Genomic DNA, 19,106 nt, shown 5'->3' on the forward strand with positions numbered 1-19,106 from the left:
AATGAAGAATGAGGAATAGAGACCAAGGGGAAGAATACACACATGGAAGATGAATATTCCTCTACAGAGAAAACAGTTTGTGCTAAAAGATGAGAATAGAATAAATTTTAAAAACTAAATATGCTTTTAGAAACCTCCTCATGTGAGGCAACCAGGGCCGATGGCTAGTTAGTCAATTGGGAAAGTATATGAAACTTACATTCAAGATTTCAATTTTTCTTAAATCATATAAATTTATTCATTCACCAGTCTTTGGCTCTAAGAGAAAAGCCTTTTTCTTGACTATGGGTTCATGTGGGAATATTAATTGAATTATTGAATATTTAACTCTTAATTGGGTTAATGCAGTGAATTAGTTAAATGAAGGATGTTTAGGATAGTCCCTGCTACAGGCAGAAGCTGAAGCCAAAGCCATGATTCCTAGAAAAAAAAAATTCTCCTATTCTCTACTAATGGGTTTTGATTTCACCCTGAAATTAATAATTATGGGAGGTAACAGTGAAGAATTTTGCAACAGATAACATGGCCAAATTAGAATATAAATGAGAGATTGAGGGGCATCTGGGTGGCTCAGTCGTTGAGCTTCTGCCTTTGGCTCAGGTCATGATCTCAGGGTCCTGGGATCTAGTCCTGTATCAGGACACTCCCCGCAGGGAGCCTGCTTCTCCCTCTGCCTGTGTCTCTGCCTGTGTGTGTGTGTGTGTGTGTCTCATGAATAAATAAATAAAATCAAAAAATAAAAAATAAATGAGAGATTGATGTGGCAATGATGTGAGAATTGACTGTACAGGCAATGAGTCCAGGAGGTATGTTTTGAAAGTACTTCAGGAGAGACACAAAGAGGATAAGCTGCAAGTAAAGGCATGGAAAAATAGAATATATGGAAAGAATAAAGGAAAGAGAATTAATTGGAGTCAATGTTGATTGCACTGGAGTTGGGGAAAGGGCAATAATATGACTTGAATAACTGGGTTTGGGGGAAGACCTTCACTAGATGTCTACAAGGAATGTGGACAGAGGTCTTAATGCAGAGATGGTGGAAGGTAACATTTTTTTTCCTAATGTGTTGGGTTTGAGATAACTGATGAGACATTCAAGTAAAAATGACCTATGAGAGATACAGCATACCATATGCCAGGCTTATGGCAACATGACTAACTCCAAATTTCTGTGCACCAATAACAGTGAGCCTCAGAAATACTTGCAGTTTTGTTCAAACCAGTTTGACTGAGTTCCTAGAAGACATGACCCTACAAACCTCCAGTCTTTCACATCTACACCTGGGTGCTGGTGGGGAAGGCAGGCAGCACCAATTACATGCGTTGACTTCAAGATTTTTATTTTTTTTTAAAGACTTCATATATTTATTTGACAGAGAAAGAGAGCAAGTAGAGGGAGCTGCAGAGGGAGAGGATGAAGCAGGCTCTCCACTGAGAAGGGAGGTGGACATGGGGCTTGATCTCAGGACCCTAAGGATCATGGCCTGAGCCAAAGGTAGATGCTTAACTGTCTGAGCCACCAAGTTGCCCCAAGATTTTTGCTTCCTAAGAGGAGTAACTACAATATATGGAGTGGGACATTAACACACATTATAGTCACTGTCTTTGAACAAATATCTAAAAAATTTACACTTATTTAAGGAGTTAAGATAATGTTTTATATCCATATTAAGGAATTCCTAATGATGCTATTTGAATGTCACTCCGATTTGCTGAATAACAAATCTTTTCGAAAGAATCATTTCTTAGTGGAAAGCAAGAAAATGACTTATTTTGGAGGAAGGACATTTGTAGGTGTGGGTGTCATGAAAGAAACCACAAGTTCTGCAAAATAGGAAGAGTTTAATGCTCTTCCAAGCATCAGAAACTTGATTTTCCCACAATACCCTTCAGAAGAAGCCAAGTTAATATGCTCTTGTTCAAATAAAAGCAATAAAGCAATTGCTGAATATTTAAGCCCCGGTTTCTTCTTCTTTCCCAACATTCATTACTTCTTCTTTAATTCAAACATCTCCAATGTTTCAACATTTCATTAAAATACAGAAACTGAAATTAAAAAAAAAAAAAACTAATTTTAAGTTAAGAGAATCTCATTAAGGATTTTTGGGGGGTTATTTTTCTCTTCACTTTAATAATGTCATTGCTGGCTAACCATGAAGAAAGTTCTGAAATTAACTCTGAATGTAAGAAGAGGGACTGATAAATTTTCACAATTATGAAACTAACTGCGATTGTGTTACTTTGCAATTTTGAAAATCTCTCTAAGCTATTATTCTATCCTGTCTGTATACCAACTAATTAAGCAAGAACCTTTGGCCCAACTGAAGTTATTTCTATATACAATGAGAAGAGAGCACAGCAACAAAGCTCCAATTAAATGTTTCTGCATTCTAATTTCTGTAATTACTTCTAAGGTCAGGGTAGATCACAGCCTTATACCTGTTGTCTATTTTTAACAATTTTAAAAATAGAAGCCTGTGGCTGACATTCTTAAAAAATAGAGTTCTAAAGCCAGCTATGGTACAACATAGACACTTCCAGATAAAAAACGAAAGTCAGTGATCATTGTTTAAAGGACATGGTTGATATGTGTAGGCAAAGGCCTGCCTAGGAATTCTAAATTGACTCTATGGTTCAAGAAGCCCAGATTCCCTACGGCAATGCTATAAAGTGTGACCCTTGGACCAGAGCCAGTCCCCATGTATTTCTTCTAGAATAGTAAGGAGAAAAATGAAGCAATTAGGAGCAGATATTTAGGAACTTCCAGAACAATTTGAAGGAGGGATTTTATGTGTATTGATTCTAATAATTTTTAAAAATTGGGGTTTCCACATTGTCTTTTTTTATTATTTCATTTTTTTAATTGATTTCTTTTTTTTTTGAGTAATTGACACTCAATGTTAATTTATTAATTTCAGATGTACAACATAGTGATTCAACTGTTTTATACATTATGCTGTGCTTACCACTAGTGTGGCTACCATCTGTCACCATACATCACTATTACAACATTGTTGACTATATTCCTTATGCTATGCCTTTATTTCCATAACTTACTCATTCCATAGCTAGAGGCCTGCATCACTCATTCCCCTTCACCCATTTTGCCAACCCCTCTCCTCTGGCAACTATCAGTTTGTTTTCTGTTATCTGTGAGTCTGCTGCTGCTTTTTGTATGTTTACTCATTTGCTTTATTTTGCTTTGGTTTCTAGATTCCACTTATGACTGAATCATACAGTATTTGTTTTCTCGGTCTATCTTATTTCACTTAGCATAATATCCTCTAGGTTCACCTATGTTGCCTCATGATCCCATCCTTTGTTTTTATGGTTGCAGAATATTCCATTTGTACATATGTATGTGTATATACATACATACTGCATTTTTCTTATGCATTAGTCTATTGATGATGGACACTTAGATTGTTTCCATATCTTGGCTATTATAAATAATGTTGCAACAAACATAGGAGTGCATATATGTTTTTGAATTACAGTTTTCATTTTCTATGGATAAATGTCCAGTAGTAGAATTACTGGATCATATGGTATTCTTATTTTTTTTATTTTTTGGAGAACCTCCACATTGTTTTCCAGAGTGGCTGCACCTGTTTTACATTCCCACCAACAGTGCATGGAGGTTCCTTTCTCACATCCTTGCCAACACTTGTTATTTCTTATCTTTTTTATTTTAGTCATTCTAATGCACCAAAAATAATACAATACTTAGAAATAAACTTAACCAAAGAGGTAAAAAACCTGAACTCTGAAAACTTTAAAATACTGATGAAAGAAATTGAAGATGACACAAACAAATGGAAAGAGATTCTGCGCTCATGGATTGGAAGAACTCATATTGTTGAAATGCCCATACTATCCATGGTAATCTAAGATTCAATGCAATCCCTATCAAAATACCAACATTTTTCACAAAACTAGAACTAATAAACTTAAAATTTGCACATACCGCAAAAAAACTCCAAATAGCCAAAGTAATCTTGAAAAAGAACAAAGCTGGAGATACCACAATTCTAGATTTCAAACTATACTACAAGACTATAGTGATCAAAGCAGTTTGGTACTGGCACAAAAATAGACACATAGATCAATGTAATAGAATAGAAAACCCAGAAATAAATCCATGATTCTATGGCCAATTATTTTACGATAAAGCAGATCAGAATATACAATGGGGAAAAGACAGTCTCTTTAATAAATGATGCTGGGAAAACTGAACAGCTACATGCAGAAGAATGAAGCTGGACCACTTTAAGACCACACAGAAAAATACATTAAAAATGGATTAAATACCTAAAGTTGAGACGTGAAATCATAAAAATCCTAGAAAACAACACAGGAAGTAATTTCTCTAACAATGTTTCCAGATGCATTTCTTTTTTCATTTGACAAATACTGAAACTCCAACAGATTGAAAAAAGAAAAAATTTTTTTTAAATATTTCCTCTCCACAAGCCATTTGATATATTCCTTTCTCTAGTTACGAGATGAAGAAATTAGGAGTCGTTTTGAACATGAGAGATTTTAAATACACTATTCAGTTTCTCTCAAGTTCTGTTTCTTATCTTCTCAGTGAAAAGATGGATCTTAAATTAAAGGTTGAAACTGGCTACCGGGTTAGGGTCACAAAAATGACGGGGGCAGTTTGTCAGGGGTTGTGTTCATCCCTGGGGACCCAGGTTCTGCTTTTCACAGTGGGATGGGTTTATAACACACATGTGGTGTTTAAGGTGTGCAAGCTTATGACCTCCAGGCTGTGACTATTAGGCTTTCTTGTAGCTCTATGCTTGAGAGCAGGACATAAGATACTATGACACTACTATTGCCATTATTTCCTTTCTATGACTCCACAGGACAGCTTTCATTCTAAAGTTTTCCAAAATAAAGCCCTGAGTGGGGGTGGGTTTTAGCAGCCAGTACCAGGCCTCCCATCCCTGAGTTAATGAAAGCATTTCATTTGTATAAATTGCTTTCCTTTTTTTTTTGTTTCCTGTTGGTTTTGTTTTTAAGATTTATTTATTTTTGAGGGAGAGATCGAGAGAGAGAGAGAGAGACAGAGAGAGAGCGAGAGCATACATGAGTGTGCGCATGTTCGTGCGTATGAGTTGGGGTTGGTGCGGAGGCAGAGAACCTCAAAGCAGACTCTGCTGAGCACAGATCCCAACCCAGGGCTCCATCTCACAACCTTGAGATCATGACTTGAGCCAAAGTCAAGAGTTGGGCACTTAATCGACTAACCCACGCAGGCACCCCTCATCGGTATGTTTTACATATTGGGGTTCCTTGTAAATTTTCAAGTCAGAAAGGGGGTTCACAGCAATAATGTTTTGAAAATAATTGCTCTGAATGTTTAAAACCAGTACAGTTTTTCCTTCATCATATTATTTACGTGTGGTTTGGTCTGCCATGCTTGACATGGAAGGAAGTTCAGTTCACTGTGCTCCCATTTCACATCCCATTAGCTCACAAAGTCCACTAAGCCATCTGTTCACAAGACTTCTCTCTAAATGTAAGTGTGGACCATGGCCACATCTGAAAAACAGGAGAAGGAGAGGGGAGGATACCCAGACAAAGTATATACCATTTTATGGCCAAATAGCATTTGTGCATAATTCAATATGAATTATGAATTACGAACAAATGAGTGGAGTGGGTCTTAGAAATTATCCTTGCCCACATACCTTGTAAAAACATCAAATTTGATTACTTTTGGAGGGCAGGCCTTGGATAGTGTCCCTTATTCCTGAGTAAAAGAAATTCTATATTATTTTTTAATCTGAATTTCTTGCTTTTAACAGAGCTACCATATACCCACACATATCTTGTCTCTCCACAGAGTTCCCAACCCTGTGGCAAGCAGAATTCTATGTACATAAGGGATTAAATTCAGCAAAAAAATAAAATCACAATTAGGAAAAACAGGGGAAGGGAAAGGAATGGACTGGTAATAACAGGTGGGACTTCTATATTTTCTTCCTGATTTCATTCACAGATTGATCTCCATGAGGGACTGTGATGCCTCACTGTGTCAGATTAAGGTGTCAGTGTGACACCACCAGCCTAACATAGTGCTTTGATCATGGCCAATACACGATACCTATTGGGGCACAGCTTTTATTTTTAGGTGGTTTTTTTGTTTGTTTGTTTTTACTATTTGCCCAACAATTGCTGAATACAGCAATTTGCATGCTTTACTGCATTTAGGTACAATATGATATTATTTTTAGGTATTAATTTTTTTTCATATAGGAGAAAATTGAGTCACAAAAGAACCTGGGCAATTGGCCACAGGCCACAAAACTAATGTGTAATTGCACAGTTAATCTCAACTAGTTTGTTTCTAACCTGTGCTTATCTCTGGGGAACGCCTGGAACCATAGTCTTAACCCATATCCATACCAGAATGACATGTACTATCTAACGATTAATGTGTTTTCATATTAGGATTCAGAAACATGAGGAAGAGTGTACACACACACACACACACACACACACACTTCCTCCTTGGTTATATGCAAATAAAATTTCCTTGAATGAGGAGATTGTCTCAGTTTTGCTGAGACAAAGTCACTGTGTGTGTGGCTTGGCAGCTCACCATGTAGACACAAAGAATATCCTGCGTGACTGAGAAAGAAATTTGGAAGCCGTACTTCGATGCCTTGGAATTTCCTGAGGATTTATTGTGACTTCTCTCTCCTGCAGATCATATCCTTTATATTTATTCAAGGCTCATGGGAATCTACTTTGTAGAGCCTTATGAGTTTTTTCAATAATCCAAAAAAAGCATGATTAGTACGAATGATGTTGTATTATTGAAATGGCTCCATATTTGAGTCAAGTGACTAAAACCTTATTCTGGAGTAAAGGAGATAAGGAGAGAAGGATAGAGAACATTTGGTGCACAGCTCATTCCTGAGCAGTCTTACTTTGAGGTCATACAACTGTTGAGATAATTAACTAGTAAGTCTCTTCAATGGAATTTAGATGTGATATATCCAGAGGGAGGGATAGGGAAGTGGTTAAGGAACAAAACATAAGCTGAGGATAAATCAGCAGTGATTAGTAAATACAGAATCAGTTCCAGAGCAATCCAAAGTGCAGAATCAAATTGCAACTGGTTGTTGCTTGGATTAGAAAATAAGAGATGGTCCCAGCAAGAGACCGAAAAATGCCAGTGGCCCACAGTTGTGACCCTTATTTAACTCCTCATTGTCAGAACAACTATAAAAGTAAGATTTCCAAACAGAAGACTAGTAAACTAGAGGATATCCTATCAAGAAGGTGACTAATTTTTTGGACAGGTATAGGCAGCTCCCAAAAGAACCTTAACAGCATTAGTTTTTATGTATAATATTTCCTATTTTATTATCTCTGAGCACAATGGATAGGAGGGAATGTTTGATGTCAAATTATTCTACATACATTCAAGAAATCTGAAGGAAATATAAAAATTATTCTATAAGACCTTCAGTTGGTGTCTACCTTTACCATTATGCATGTGAATAGAAATTGCTCCAGTCCAACCCCTTGTTTGTTTGACCTGGATTAAAATGAGAATTCAAGCAATCTTTAGCATGAAAGAAAATTTCCCTTCTCCTCCTTCATGTTGATTTTAAAAATGGAATACCTTACTGAGGATGCTAATATGTTGAGAATATAAGCCACATTGGGTTAGCTATATGATGATGACAAAGCCTCACATAAATTTCCGCTTTCACTTAGTTTGTAATAAAAGGGTACTTCTCTGGTATGGGGTGGGCTCCAAATGTTACCTTCCTATGAAAGAGAAAACTTCTGTGAAGGGAGCTCTTATGGTCTTACCAGTTAAGTTACAGAAAGGGGATGGATTTATGCACAAAAGTCTCAAGATTTACAAAAACAAAAAAACAAAAGACTCAAGATTTCAGAACAGAAGGAAGAATAAATTTTTAAACAAGAAACAATGCACTACCTAGAATACATTGAAAGGAAGGAAAGATGTAATGAAAAATGAGGATATGGAGAGAGTACCTACCAAGATATTGATAGACAACTACTGAAGAATGAGTGGACTTCTCAGGCATTTGGGCACTGTGGCATATCAACTCGATTTCTCCTAGGTTTGCTGAATTTTAAAAATCTGAAGGAGGGCAGCCCCGGTGGCGCAGCGGTTTAGCGCCGCGTGCAGCCCAGGGCATGATCCTGGAGTCCTGGGATCGAGTCCCACGTCGGGCTTTCTGCATGGAGCCTGCTTCTCCCTCTGCCTGTGCCTCTGCCTCTCTCTCTCTCTCTGCATCTCTATGAATAAATAAATAAAGTCTTAAAAAATATATTTAAAAAAAATCTGAAGGAAATATGCAGAATTCATAATACCTTTAGAACCAGATAATATAAAATGAAGAATACAGCTACAATTTTGAGTAGCAATGATTGTGGTTTCTTAGCACAACCTCACACCAGGGACCAGGGACCTTCACTGTTGTGTGGTTTAATTATCTGGAGTTAATAAAAAGATTCTAGTGTGTTTGCTAGACAGTGATGTACAATGTACTATTATAATAAAGTTTCCAATAAAAAAATTAAAGATCAGGGCACCTGGGTGGCTCGTGGTTGAGCATCCGCCTTTGGCTCAGGTCGTGATCCTGGGGTCCTGGGATCGAGTCCCACATCAGGCATCCTGAATGGAGCCTGCTTCTCCCTCTGCCTATGTCTCTGCCTCTCTCTCTCTCTCTCTCTCTCTCTCTCTCTGTCTTTCATGAAAAAATAAATAAAATTAAAGATTGATATGACTAAACTAGGGAAATATGGTCATATGATTGGAAGACTTAAAAGAAATTTGTGGCTATAAATGAGATTTATGAAGAGAATTTAGGTGTGATAATTGAGTCACCCTGCCCTGCATATGTTATTGGTAAAGACATCACATGATGAGAACTTTAAAGCCAACTCAAGTAGTTAGTTAAATATATTGGATACCAAGGGCTATAAAAAGATTTCGATTCTAATTGCAAATATCTTAAGCGCAATTAACCTAATGCCTACAGAGTCTGTGTTTAATATTCTCCCATGATCTGGAAGAAAGCTGGTGATTCTGGAGGTCAATAGTGGATTATAGAGAACTATACAAAGTGGTGCCTACAGTAGTGTCAGCTGTACTTGACAGATTAACAATACCAGCCATGTCACGAGCTAAGAGAGGATGCTCTTTGGTGATCTATTTAGCAAAGTCTTTCTTTACAATTCTTTTTTTGGAGAAGCCAATACCTGTTTCCAAGAAGTGGGATAAACACCAATACAAGGTTGCTATTATCCCATAACTATATTTAAAATTTCCTTCTTATTGTATAGCTTAGTGAAAAGAGACTTAGATAAGAAGCTATTGGAAAGCATTGTTAATTGTTATATTGACAATATAATGTTTAGATCTAAAGATCAAGTTAAAACTGAAAAACAATTCTGTTTGGTTACATGAGTACCATTGGGGATGAATGACTAATTCTGCTTTAAAACAAAACAAAATGAGGTTCCAACACAAATGAAGAAATTCTTATAAATAATTTGGGTTGGAGCTACTAGAGACATTTCACCCCAAAACCAACATTAAATCGTTTTCCCTGCTAGGTCCAAAATTGAAATCAAAACTTAATTGGCTGCTGTGGTGTCATTTCCTACATTTAATGATTCTGTTCAACTCCATTCATAAAGTCACACAGAAGAAAACTTAATTACATGGTGTTCTGAACAGTCTTTATTAGAACTCTGAAGACCTCAATCAATCACATTGAGAGCCTCAAATACCCATGCTCAGATGACATTTTTGGTGTCAACAATGCCCACTTACATCTACTGGCATGTCCTTGACTATTAGCTAGCAATGGCCACTAGGATTTCAGATTATGAAGTTGCCTAAGACATCTACCAATTATATGCTCTTTGAGAGATAATTATTGGCTTATTATTGAGCCTTAATTGAAACTGTATTTTTTGACATAAAAACCTAAAAATCTTTTGAGACTTAAAATACTGATGTAGCCATGGGTTTTCACAGCACAATACTTCAAAAAAGGAGAGCAATGCAAAAACATGAATAATTAAATTGTATTATATTGGTAGATTGGTATATTCAGGAACATGTAAACACATGAGGTAACCACCTGAGGAATTTACTGTATACATAAAACAGTGGTAACTATGCTTTAAAATCCTGCCTTAAGTACTTCTGATCCACCTAATCTCATTCGTGAATGGAAAGCTATTTTTAGTCAAGTATCAAAGGATGAAAACAAATTAAGTATGGTTTATTGATGGTAGCTCATGGGTAAAGAGTGGACACTTGATATGGAAGGTCACTAATTGTGACTGGTTGATGATCACATTCTGCCTGAAAAGAAAAAAAGATAAATATACTGAATGAAATGCCAATTATTGAGCCATAAAAGACTGGTAATACGTCCTGGAACATATTACCTGGAAGCCTTAAGTAATTAGTAATAAGCACCGATGTTTTAGTGCTATGTTATAGAACACAGACTAGAATAGGAAGGGAGTATTAAAAGAAGAACAGGAACCAACATGTAGATGTCATCATTCATTCTTTGGAGACTTCGTGGAGAGACATCAAAGACTTAAGGATACCAGGGGCTGCATATCTAGAGGATTTGAACCCACTCATAGGTGGCAAGTAAATAACATTGGCCCATTGCCTGTGTGCCCAGAAGGGTACTGAGTGGCTTTCACTGGATAGATATTTATTCTGAATTTGGATTTGCATTCCCTGTAATAGTAAAAAATGTATGAAATATCATCAAAATTAAAACAGAACTTTTGTTTCATTTGGGGCCTCCTGTTTGGATGTCACTCAGTCAAGGAAACTATTCTTCTGCAATTGCTCAACAGTAATGGGTCACAAAACTTCATACACAGTGAACTTATTATCTACTTTACCACCCATCCTACCACACCAGAGGACTGCCAATGGATGGGAATGGTTTGTACAATTAAATTAACCTGATGAAACAAACTATCTGGTGTTAAAAGCAGCTCATTATTGTTTTATGGCATTTTCATTATTATAGCTTGGCATTGAGTAGGCTTTAAGGAGTTCAGGGAATCCTTTCAATAATCTGAAGACATCGTGGCTTAGCTAATAAGTGGAAATTCCAGGTTATTAAATATTTTTAAATCCAGAGCAATACATCACTCCAGATATGCTTTTAAAATGAAATGTGCACCTCAGTTGATAGGTATTTATTATATATCCTTTACCAAGAGCAGATTTGAGAGCTGGAAGGGCGAGATATAAACATAGGAGGAACTTAAAAGAGACCAGGTCATTTGAATTGAAAAATGACACAGATTATTAAGATATTAAATGGAACCATTGTGTCCTCCAGTGCTTCCCTTTGAGCTGCCCTGTTTGAGGTTATAGCTGAATCATAATTTAATATTGATTAATATCAGTGATTGGAGTCTACTTTTCAGATGTCAAAACAGAATGCCCTAAACTGTATTCATTAGATATCCTTTGGGTTATGGCTCTATTTGATATTCATGAATTTTATTAACGTTTTAAAATTATAAACGACAATTTTCAACTCCTGTGTAAATTTTTAAAATTGAAAATGTTAGTGGCAATGAAAACAAATTACTTTTAATATAGAATTCAAATAGGTTTTAGAACAAAATGTTTCAGATCTATATTAGAGGTGGCTAAAAACTGTATTCATTAGATTTGAACCATTTCTAAAGTTTGAGTTCATAATTTTTCAATTGAAGATTTAAAAAGTAATGGGTATAACATTATTGAATTATGAGATCCTTAGAACAGGAAGGGCATTGTCTAATAATAGAGAAAATTATTAATATAAATCATGAAACTGCAGACAACTTTGGGCTTTTAGAGTACAAACAAAAACTTTAAGAGATTATTTTTCAGAAGCCCAAATACAAAGACTATTTTTAAAAAATTTCTCATTCTTATTTTATTTTTATTATTATTTAAGTATAGCTGATTCAAAGACATTTTTAAATAAAAAATATTCCTTTTTATCCAGGTAGCCTAATAAAGATTTCCTGTTGGCCTTAGATACCCCTTAATGTTAAAAAAAAAAATGTAAAATTATTGCATGGCTACTGTGTGTGAGATATTAATTCAACTTTATTCAGCATTTTACATCTTTACCTTGATATAATCTTTACAGAATTTTTTTCAAGTTGGATTATTTTTTGAGATTTTGGTGTGGGGAGGAGGTGAGGGAAAGGATGTCAGTGAAGGGATTGGGCTTGAACTGAAAAGAAAAACCCTCAAGCTTACTTTTGGCATTGATTTTTTTATAAATTTATTTTTTATTGGCGTTCAATTTGCCAACATTTAGAATAACACCCAGTGCTCATCCCTTCAAGTGCCCACCTCAGTGCCCGTCACCCCCACCCCCCGCCCTCCTCCCCTTCCACCACCCCTAGTTCATTTCCCAGAGTTATGAGTCTCTCATGTTCTGTCTCCCTTTCTGATATTTAGCACTCATTTATTTTTTCTCCTTTCCCCTTTATTCCCTTTCACTATTTTTTATATTCCCCAAATGAATGAGACCATATAATGTTTGTCCTTCTCCGATTGACTTATTTCACTCAGCATAATACCCTCCAGTTCCATCTACGTCGAAGCAAATGGTGAGTATTTGTCATTTCTAATGGCTGAGGAATATTCCATTGTATACATAAACTACATCTTCTTTATCCATTCATCTTTCAATGGACACTGAGGCTCCTTTCACAGTTTGGGTATTGTGAACATTGCTGCTATAAACATCGGGGTCAGGTGTCCCGGTGTTTAATTGCATCTGAATCTTTGGGGTAAATTCTCAGCAGTGCAATTGCTGGGTCATAGGGCAGATCTATTTTTAACTCTTTGAGGAACCTCCACACAGTTTTCCAGAGTGGCTGCACCAGTTCACATTCCCACCAACAGTGTAAGAGGGTTCCCCTTTCTGCACATCCTCTCCAACATTTGTGGTTTCCTGCTTTGTTAATTTTCCCCATTCTCACTGGTGTGAGGTGGTATCTCGTTGTGGTTTTGATTTGTATTTCCCTGATGGCAAGCAATGCGGAGTATTTTCTCATGTGCTTGCTGGCCATGTCTATGTCTTCCTCTGTGAGATTTCTGTTCATGTCTTTTGCCCATTTCATGATTGGATTGTTTGTTTCTTTGGTGTTGAGTTTAATAAGTTCTTTATAGATCTTGGAAACTAGCACTTTAGTTGATACGTCATTTGCAAATATCTTCTCCCATTCTGTAGGTTGTCTTTTAGTTTTGTTGACTGTATCCTTTGCTGTGCAAAAGCTTCTTATCTTGCTGAAGTCCCAATAGTTCATTTTTGCTTTTGTTTCTCTTGCCTTCATGGATGAATCTTGCAAGAAGTTACTGTGGCCAAGTTCAAAAAGGGTGTTGCCTGTGTTCTCCTCTAGAATTTTGATGGAATCTTGTCTCACATTAAGATCTTTCATCCAAAAAAAAAAAAAAAAGATCTTTCATCCATTTTGAGTTTATCTTTGTGTATGGTGCAAGAGAGTGGTCTAGTTTCATTCTTCTGCATGTGGCTGTCCAATTTTCCCAGCATCATTTATTGAAGAGACTGTCTTTTTTTCCAGTGGATAGTCTTTCCTCCTTTGTCAAATATTAGTTGACCATAAAGTTGAGTGTACACTTCTGGATTCTCTATTCTGTTCCATTGATCTATGTGTCTTTTTTTGTGCCAGTACCACACTGTCTTGATGACCACAGCTTTAGAGTACAACCTGAAATCTGGCATTGTGATGCCCCCAGCTATGGTTTTCGGAAAGACAGAAAGAGATGGAGTACTTCCAAACTCATTCTATGAGGCCAGCATCACCTTAATTCCAAAACCAGACAAAGACCCCACCAAAAGGAGAATTATAGACCAATATCCATGATGAACATGGATGCAAAAATTCTCAACAAGATACTAGCCAATAGGATACAACAATACATTAAGAAGATTATTCACCATGACCGAGTGGGATTTATCCTCGGATGCAAGGCTGGTTCAACACTTGTAAAACAATCAATGTGATTCATCATATCAGCAAGAGAAAAAACAAGAACCATGTGATCCTCTCAATAGATGCAGAGAAAGCATTTGACAAAATACAGCATCCATTCCTGATCAAAACTCTTCAAAGTGTAGAGATAGAGGGAACATTCCTCAACATCTTAAAAGCCATCTACGGAAAGCCCACAGCAAATATCATTCTCAATGGGGAAGCACTGGGAGTCTTTCCCCTAAGATCAGGAACAAGACAGGGATGTCCACTCTCACCACTTCTATTCAACATAGTACTGGAAGTCCTAGCCTCAGCAATCAGACAACAAAAAGAAATAAAAGGCATTCAAATTGGCAAAGAAGAAGTCAAACTCTCCCTCGTTGCCGATGACAGGATACTCTACATAGAAAACCCAAAAGACTCCACCCCAAGATTGCTAGAACTCATACAACAATTTGGCAGTGTTGCAGGACACAAATCAATGCCCAGAAGTCAGTGGCATTTCTATACACTAACAATGAGACTGAAGAAAGAGAAATTAAGGAGTCAATCCCATTTACAATTGCACCCAAAAGCAAAAGATACCTAGGAATAAACCTAACCAAAGAGGTAAAGGATCTATACCCTAAAAACTATAGAACACTTCTGAAAGAAAATGAGGAAGACACAAAGAGATGGAAAAATATTCCATGCTCATGGATTGGCAGAATTAATATTGTGAAAATGTCAATGTTACCCAGGGCAATTTACACGTTTAATGCAATCCCTATCAAAATACCATGGACTTTCTTCATAGAGTTGGAACAAATTATTTTAAGATTTGTGTGGAATCAGAAAAGACCCTGAATAGCCAGGGGAATTTTAAAAAAGAAAAGCATTGATTTTTTTTTAATTGGACTCAAAATTGCTGTATATATTAGGCCTCTGAATAGAATAGACATCCAGAATTATTTATAGCTTGTATATGTGTCATATAGCTATGATTTGCAACTCTATGATAATTAAGTGTACATATGTACATGTTCTGTGATTTCCTAGAAGAAGCTTTTGATTTAATTTTCAAGTCTCATCTCTGTACCCAGCATCTCCTTGTCAGGGTTCTGTGGTGACCTTATTCAAAGCAGATTGATCAATGCCCTTTTCCTTTTTTTTTTTTTTTTTTTAATAATGGGTTTCTGAACCAGAAATCAGATAAGCTTTGTAAAACTTTCTGCTGCTGTAGACTGACTCTTTTTGCTGAAAAGGAAAAAGTACACAAGGTCTTGGTGGAAGGTCTTTGACTCTCATCTGATAAACTTTTGCAGAGAGCAGGAGAAATGAGAAGCATTGTGTTTACCTTCTGGGCATTGTCTTATCAGGGCTGTCATGTAAAGCATTTGGACTCTCTTTGAGCTGCTGTTAAAAATACCCATGATGTGAATTTGACATCAAAACAGCCCTGCCAAAAGGAATGGACAATGAGTGATGAGGAATAAAATGAAATTTTTCAGTATTTCCCATAGGAAAACCTTTATGGGGCCAGGGAAGATAAGGTGGAAGGAGAATTTTTTTTTTTTTTTCAGTACTGATTTTTATGTATTTAATTTTTTTGGTCAGGATTTCTAGTAAGTTGAATTAATTAACATTTGAAAATACATTTCTACCCTTGGGGGAAAAAAAACTGTAACACACATGGTTTTAACAATTACTCAATGTTAAATTTGTATTAAAACACCATTCTGGGGATTCCTGGGTGGCTCAGCGGTTAAGTGCCTGCCTTCAGCCCAGGGCGTGATCCTCGAGACCCAGGATCAAATCCCATGTTAGGCCCACTGCATGGAGCCTGCTTCTCCCTCTGCCTGTGTCTCTGCCTCTCTCTCTCTCTCTCTCTCTCTCTCTCATGAATAAATAAATAAAATCTTTAAAAATAATAAAAAAAAATAAAACACCATTCTGGATTCACGTTTTTAACTAAAAGGTTATTTAAGGCCTCAAAGAATATCACTCCAGGAAGAGGAGTACCAGAAAGGAGCCTTGGACATTTTAAAAATTTCTGCATTTTTCACTGTATGGTAGAAGTCCATCAGGTTGGTACCAGACTCCTGCCTTAGTGATAAAAAAAATAATAATAATATTTGATGTCAGATCCCCACCTGATCCATTTAGGTATCTAGTCCTGAATTGTATGATGTTGCTATGAAAAGTTATAAAATCAGACTGCTCCATGAGTAAACTCTTGTTGTGACCAAAGGCATGAGCAGTCTGTAAGAAGAACAAAAAGTGAATTTATCAAAGCCAAGTATAAAGGTTGTAAACATGTTCACCAGGGCCAGATGCTGTTTGAAGAGTCTAGAACTAACCATCAGAAAAATCTCTCCTGATACCTACTTCCTTGTAATCTCCACCACAGGTTTTAACTCACCTGCCAGGACCACAGAAGACAAATATAGGCTCTTTCATTTGACAGTTCTTCAAATATCTGAAGACAACTCTTCTCTGCAGGCATACTCCCTCATGAGTCTTCTCTGCAGGCAAAATACACTGAGATCCTTGAGAAAATTCAAAATGTTAATTTTGAATTTCCTTAGCATCCTATCCACCCTCTTCCAAATGAACTCCAGTTTATTATAAACTTCTCCAACCCTCCAACCCTGGCAACCTATTGAAGTATGAAACAAGTACATATAAGTGAAAACCCAAAGCTGCTTCCCTCTGGTAGTTGTAATGAACTTGTGCTGAGTTAGTGAGCACAAACGTGTGTGAAAGACTTTCAGAGGTCCCCACCAGCCATGAGACCCAATATTGCCACCTATGGCTCCCACCTTTGGAAGTGAATTTCAATTTTAAGAAGGATTAAACCTCTATTCCAAAAGAGCACCTCTATAGTAAATAAGACCAAAACCAGGAGCACTGACCTCTATTCTAAAATCCCTCTCTGGTCCCTTGTCCATCACACCTTGGTCATAGAATGCCCCTCCTTATTTTGCTATTTGGTAATTGTGACTCATTGCCACCACTTTATAACTGGCAGAAGCATCCAGACATTTTACTTCCCATGATTCAAAAGTTGAGGCTGACTAGTTGCCTATTATATTGAGCTAGTGGTCTCATCTATCATCTTAAATCTAGTGTCATTCTATGCAATTGTTGTGTATGATTAAAAAGGGCTCATCATCCCTCATGTGCTTATTATGGCTCTTTCTTATTCCAAAGCAACCTGGCTCACTCTCTCTTCTCTGCATCTGCCTCATCCTACTCATAAAAATAAACATAAACCTTATAAAGGCCAACATACATTTGAACAAAGAAAAATAACCACAGTGTCTTTGGATGCCATTTGATGACAAACCAACAGGCCAAGTGGACTTACCAGTAACCTCCTCCCACATTTGTCCTTTGTTTGTATATTCTCCTACAAAAGAAAAAGAGAGAGAGAAAATACTGTCGAGCAACATGACAAACGCACTCCATCACCTGAGAGCCAATGAGAGACAAACACTTCTTTCATGATAAACGAAATGAGCGTCTGACCCAGGGCTATCTAGGGAGGCACCTTCACAACTCCTCACTGACAGCCATTCCTCACTCCTAAGCATGGCCTCTCCCTTGACGATAAGGCACACACTTCTATCCCTCAAGCACATTTCTTTAATTCAATGAGACAGAAAGGGAGAAACATTTTTGTCTGTGTGTTGGAAGCAATGGAGTATCAAAGTGGTGGTGATGTGTGTGCACAGAGGTGGATAGAAAATAGACAAACTATGAGAATACTGCCCTTCCAAGTAGTTGAACTGGATTTGATTCAGGAATCCTACTGAATTGTCAGTTAGGGCTGAGAAAGTCAAACTCCTGGGTTTGGAACCAATTGGATGAAGAGGAAATTACCATCCCTATCGTTGATAAGGCTGAATTGGAGACTGTATCCCACATGTTGGTCACAACGGGGTTCCCTGACATGCTCTTATGAAACTCCCAGACTGATCCTCATCCCAGAATACCTGTGTCTGTAGAGGCCAGCCTCTTGCAGAGCCATAGAAAATCTTATAGGGCTGAGATGTATGAAGTGATTTTTTTATTTTCAATGTGATCGATCAGAAAAGTCATTCCTCCTCCCACAGGGTGAGTAAAAAGAAAGAGAATAGATGTGTTCCTCCCATTCATTATCCTCCAAAGGAATAGAAGTTCCTTCCCCTTTAGGGAACATAAGTAATAGGCCAGAATCATTCTCTTCTAACATGAATAGCTACACAGAACTTTTGTCTTAAAATCACTTTATATACTCTGACATAAATATAGCTCATCACTGGTGGTTAAACCATAGGGCAGATAGGAATCATCTGGATCCTGGGATCCCTGGGTGGCACAGCTGTTTAGCGCCTGCCTTGGGCCCAGGGCGCGATCCTGGAGATCCGGGATCGAATCCCACGTCGGGCTCCCGGTGCATGGAGTCTGCTTCTCCCTCTGCCTGTGTCTCTGCCTCTCTCTCTCTCTCTCTCTCTCTGTGTGACTATCATAAATAAATAAAAATTAAAAAAAAAGAATCATTTGGATCCTGCAGAAAAATAGATGTCCCAGACCATGCTACGTTTCTAATAACTACTCCTTTTACTTAAAAAACAAACAAATAAATAAATAAATAAATAAATAAATAAATAAATAAATAAATAAATGTAAGTATTGGAGCCTCACCCTTTAAGAATTATCGCATTTGGATGTTTAAGCCAATTATGTTTTACTGTTAACGGACCTTCCTGAGCCCATGAATTTCTGCATTATGGAATCACAGAGGAAGTTGTCTAACCACAGAATCTGGCTCCTGCTCCTCAGAATGCTCCTTCAGTTACATTTGTACGTGTACAGTACCATGAAGAAATAGGGAAACGTTAAATATAGAGATAAGGTTAAAAGTCAGCAAAATTGTTGTTCCACAGTGTTAAGTGGAACAGGAAAAATGATTGTCTAACCAGGGACTTTGCTTTCTGTCTGAATTATCCTTAGGATCAATTTGTTCTCTTTTATTATTGAAAAGTGAACATATCACTGTAGTTAGTTAGAGAAGAACTCTGGGAT

The sequence above is a fragment of the Canis aureus genome, chromosome 24 (genome assembly GCF_053574225.1).
Source record: "Canis aureus isolate CA01 chromosome 24, VMU_Caureus_v.1.0, whole genome shotgun sequence".
Lineage (NCBI taxonomy): Eukaryota > Metazoa > Chordata > Mammalia > Carnivora > Canidae > Canis > Canis aureus.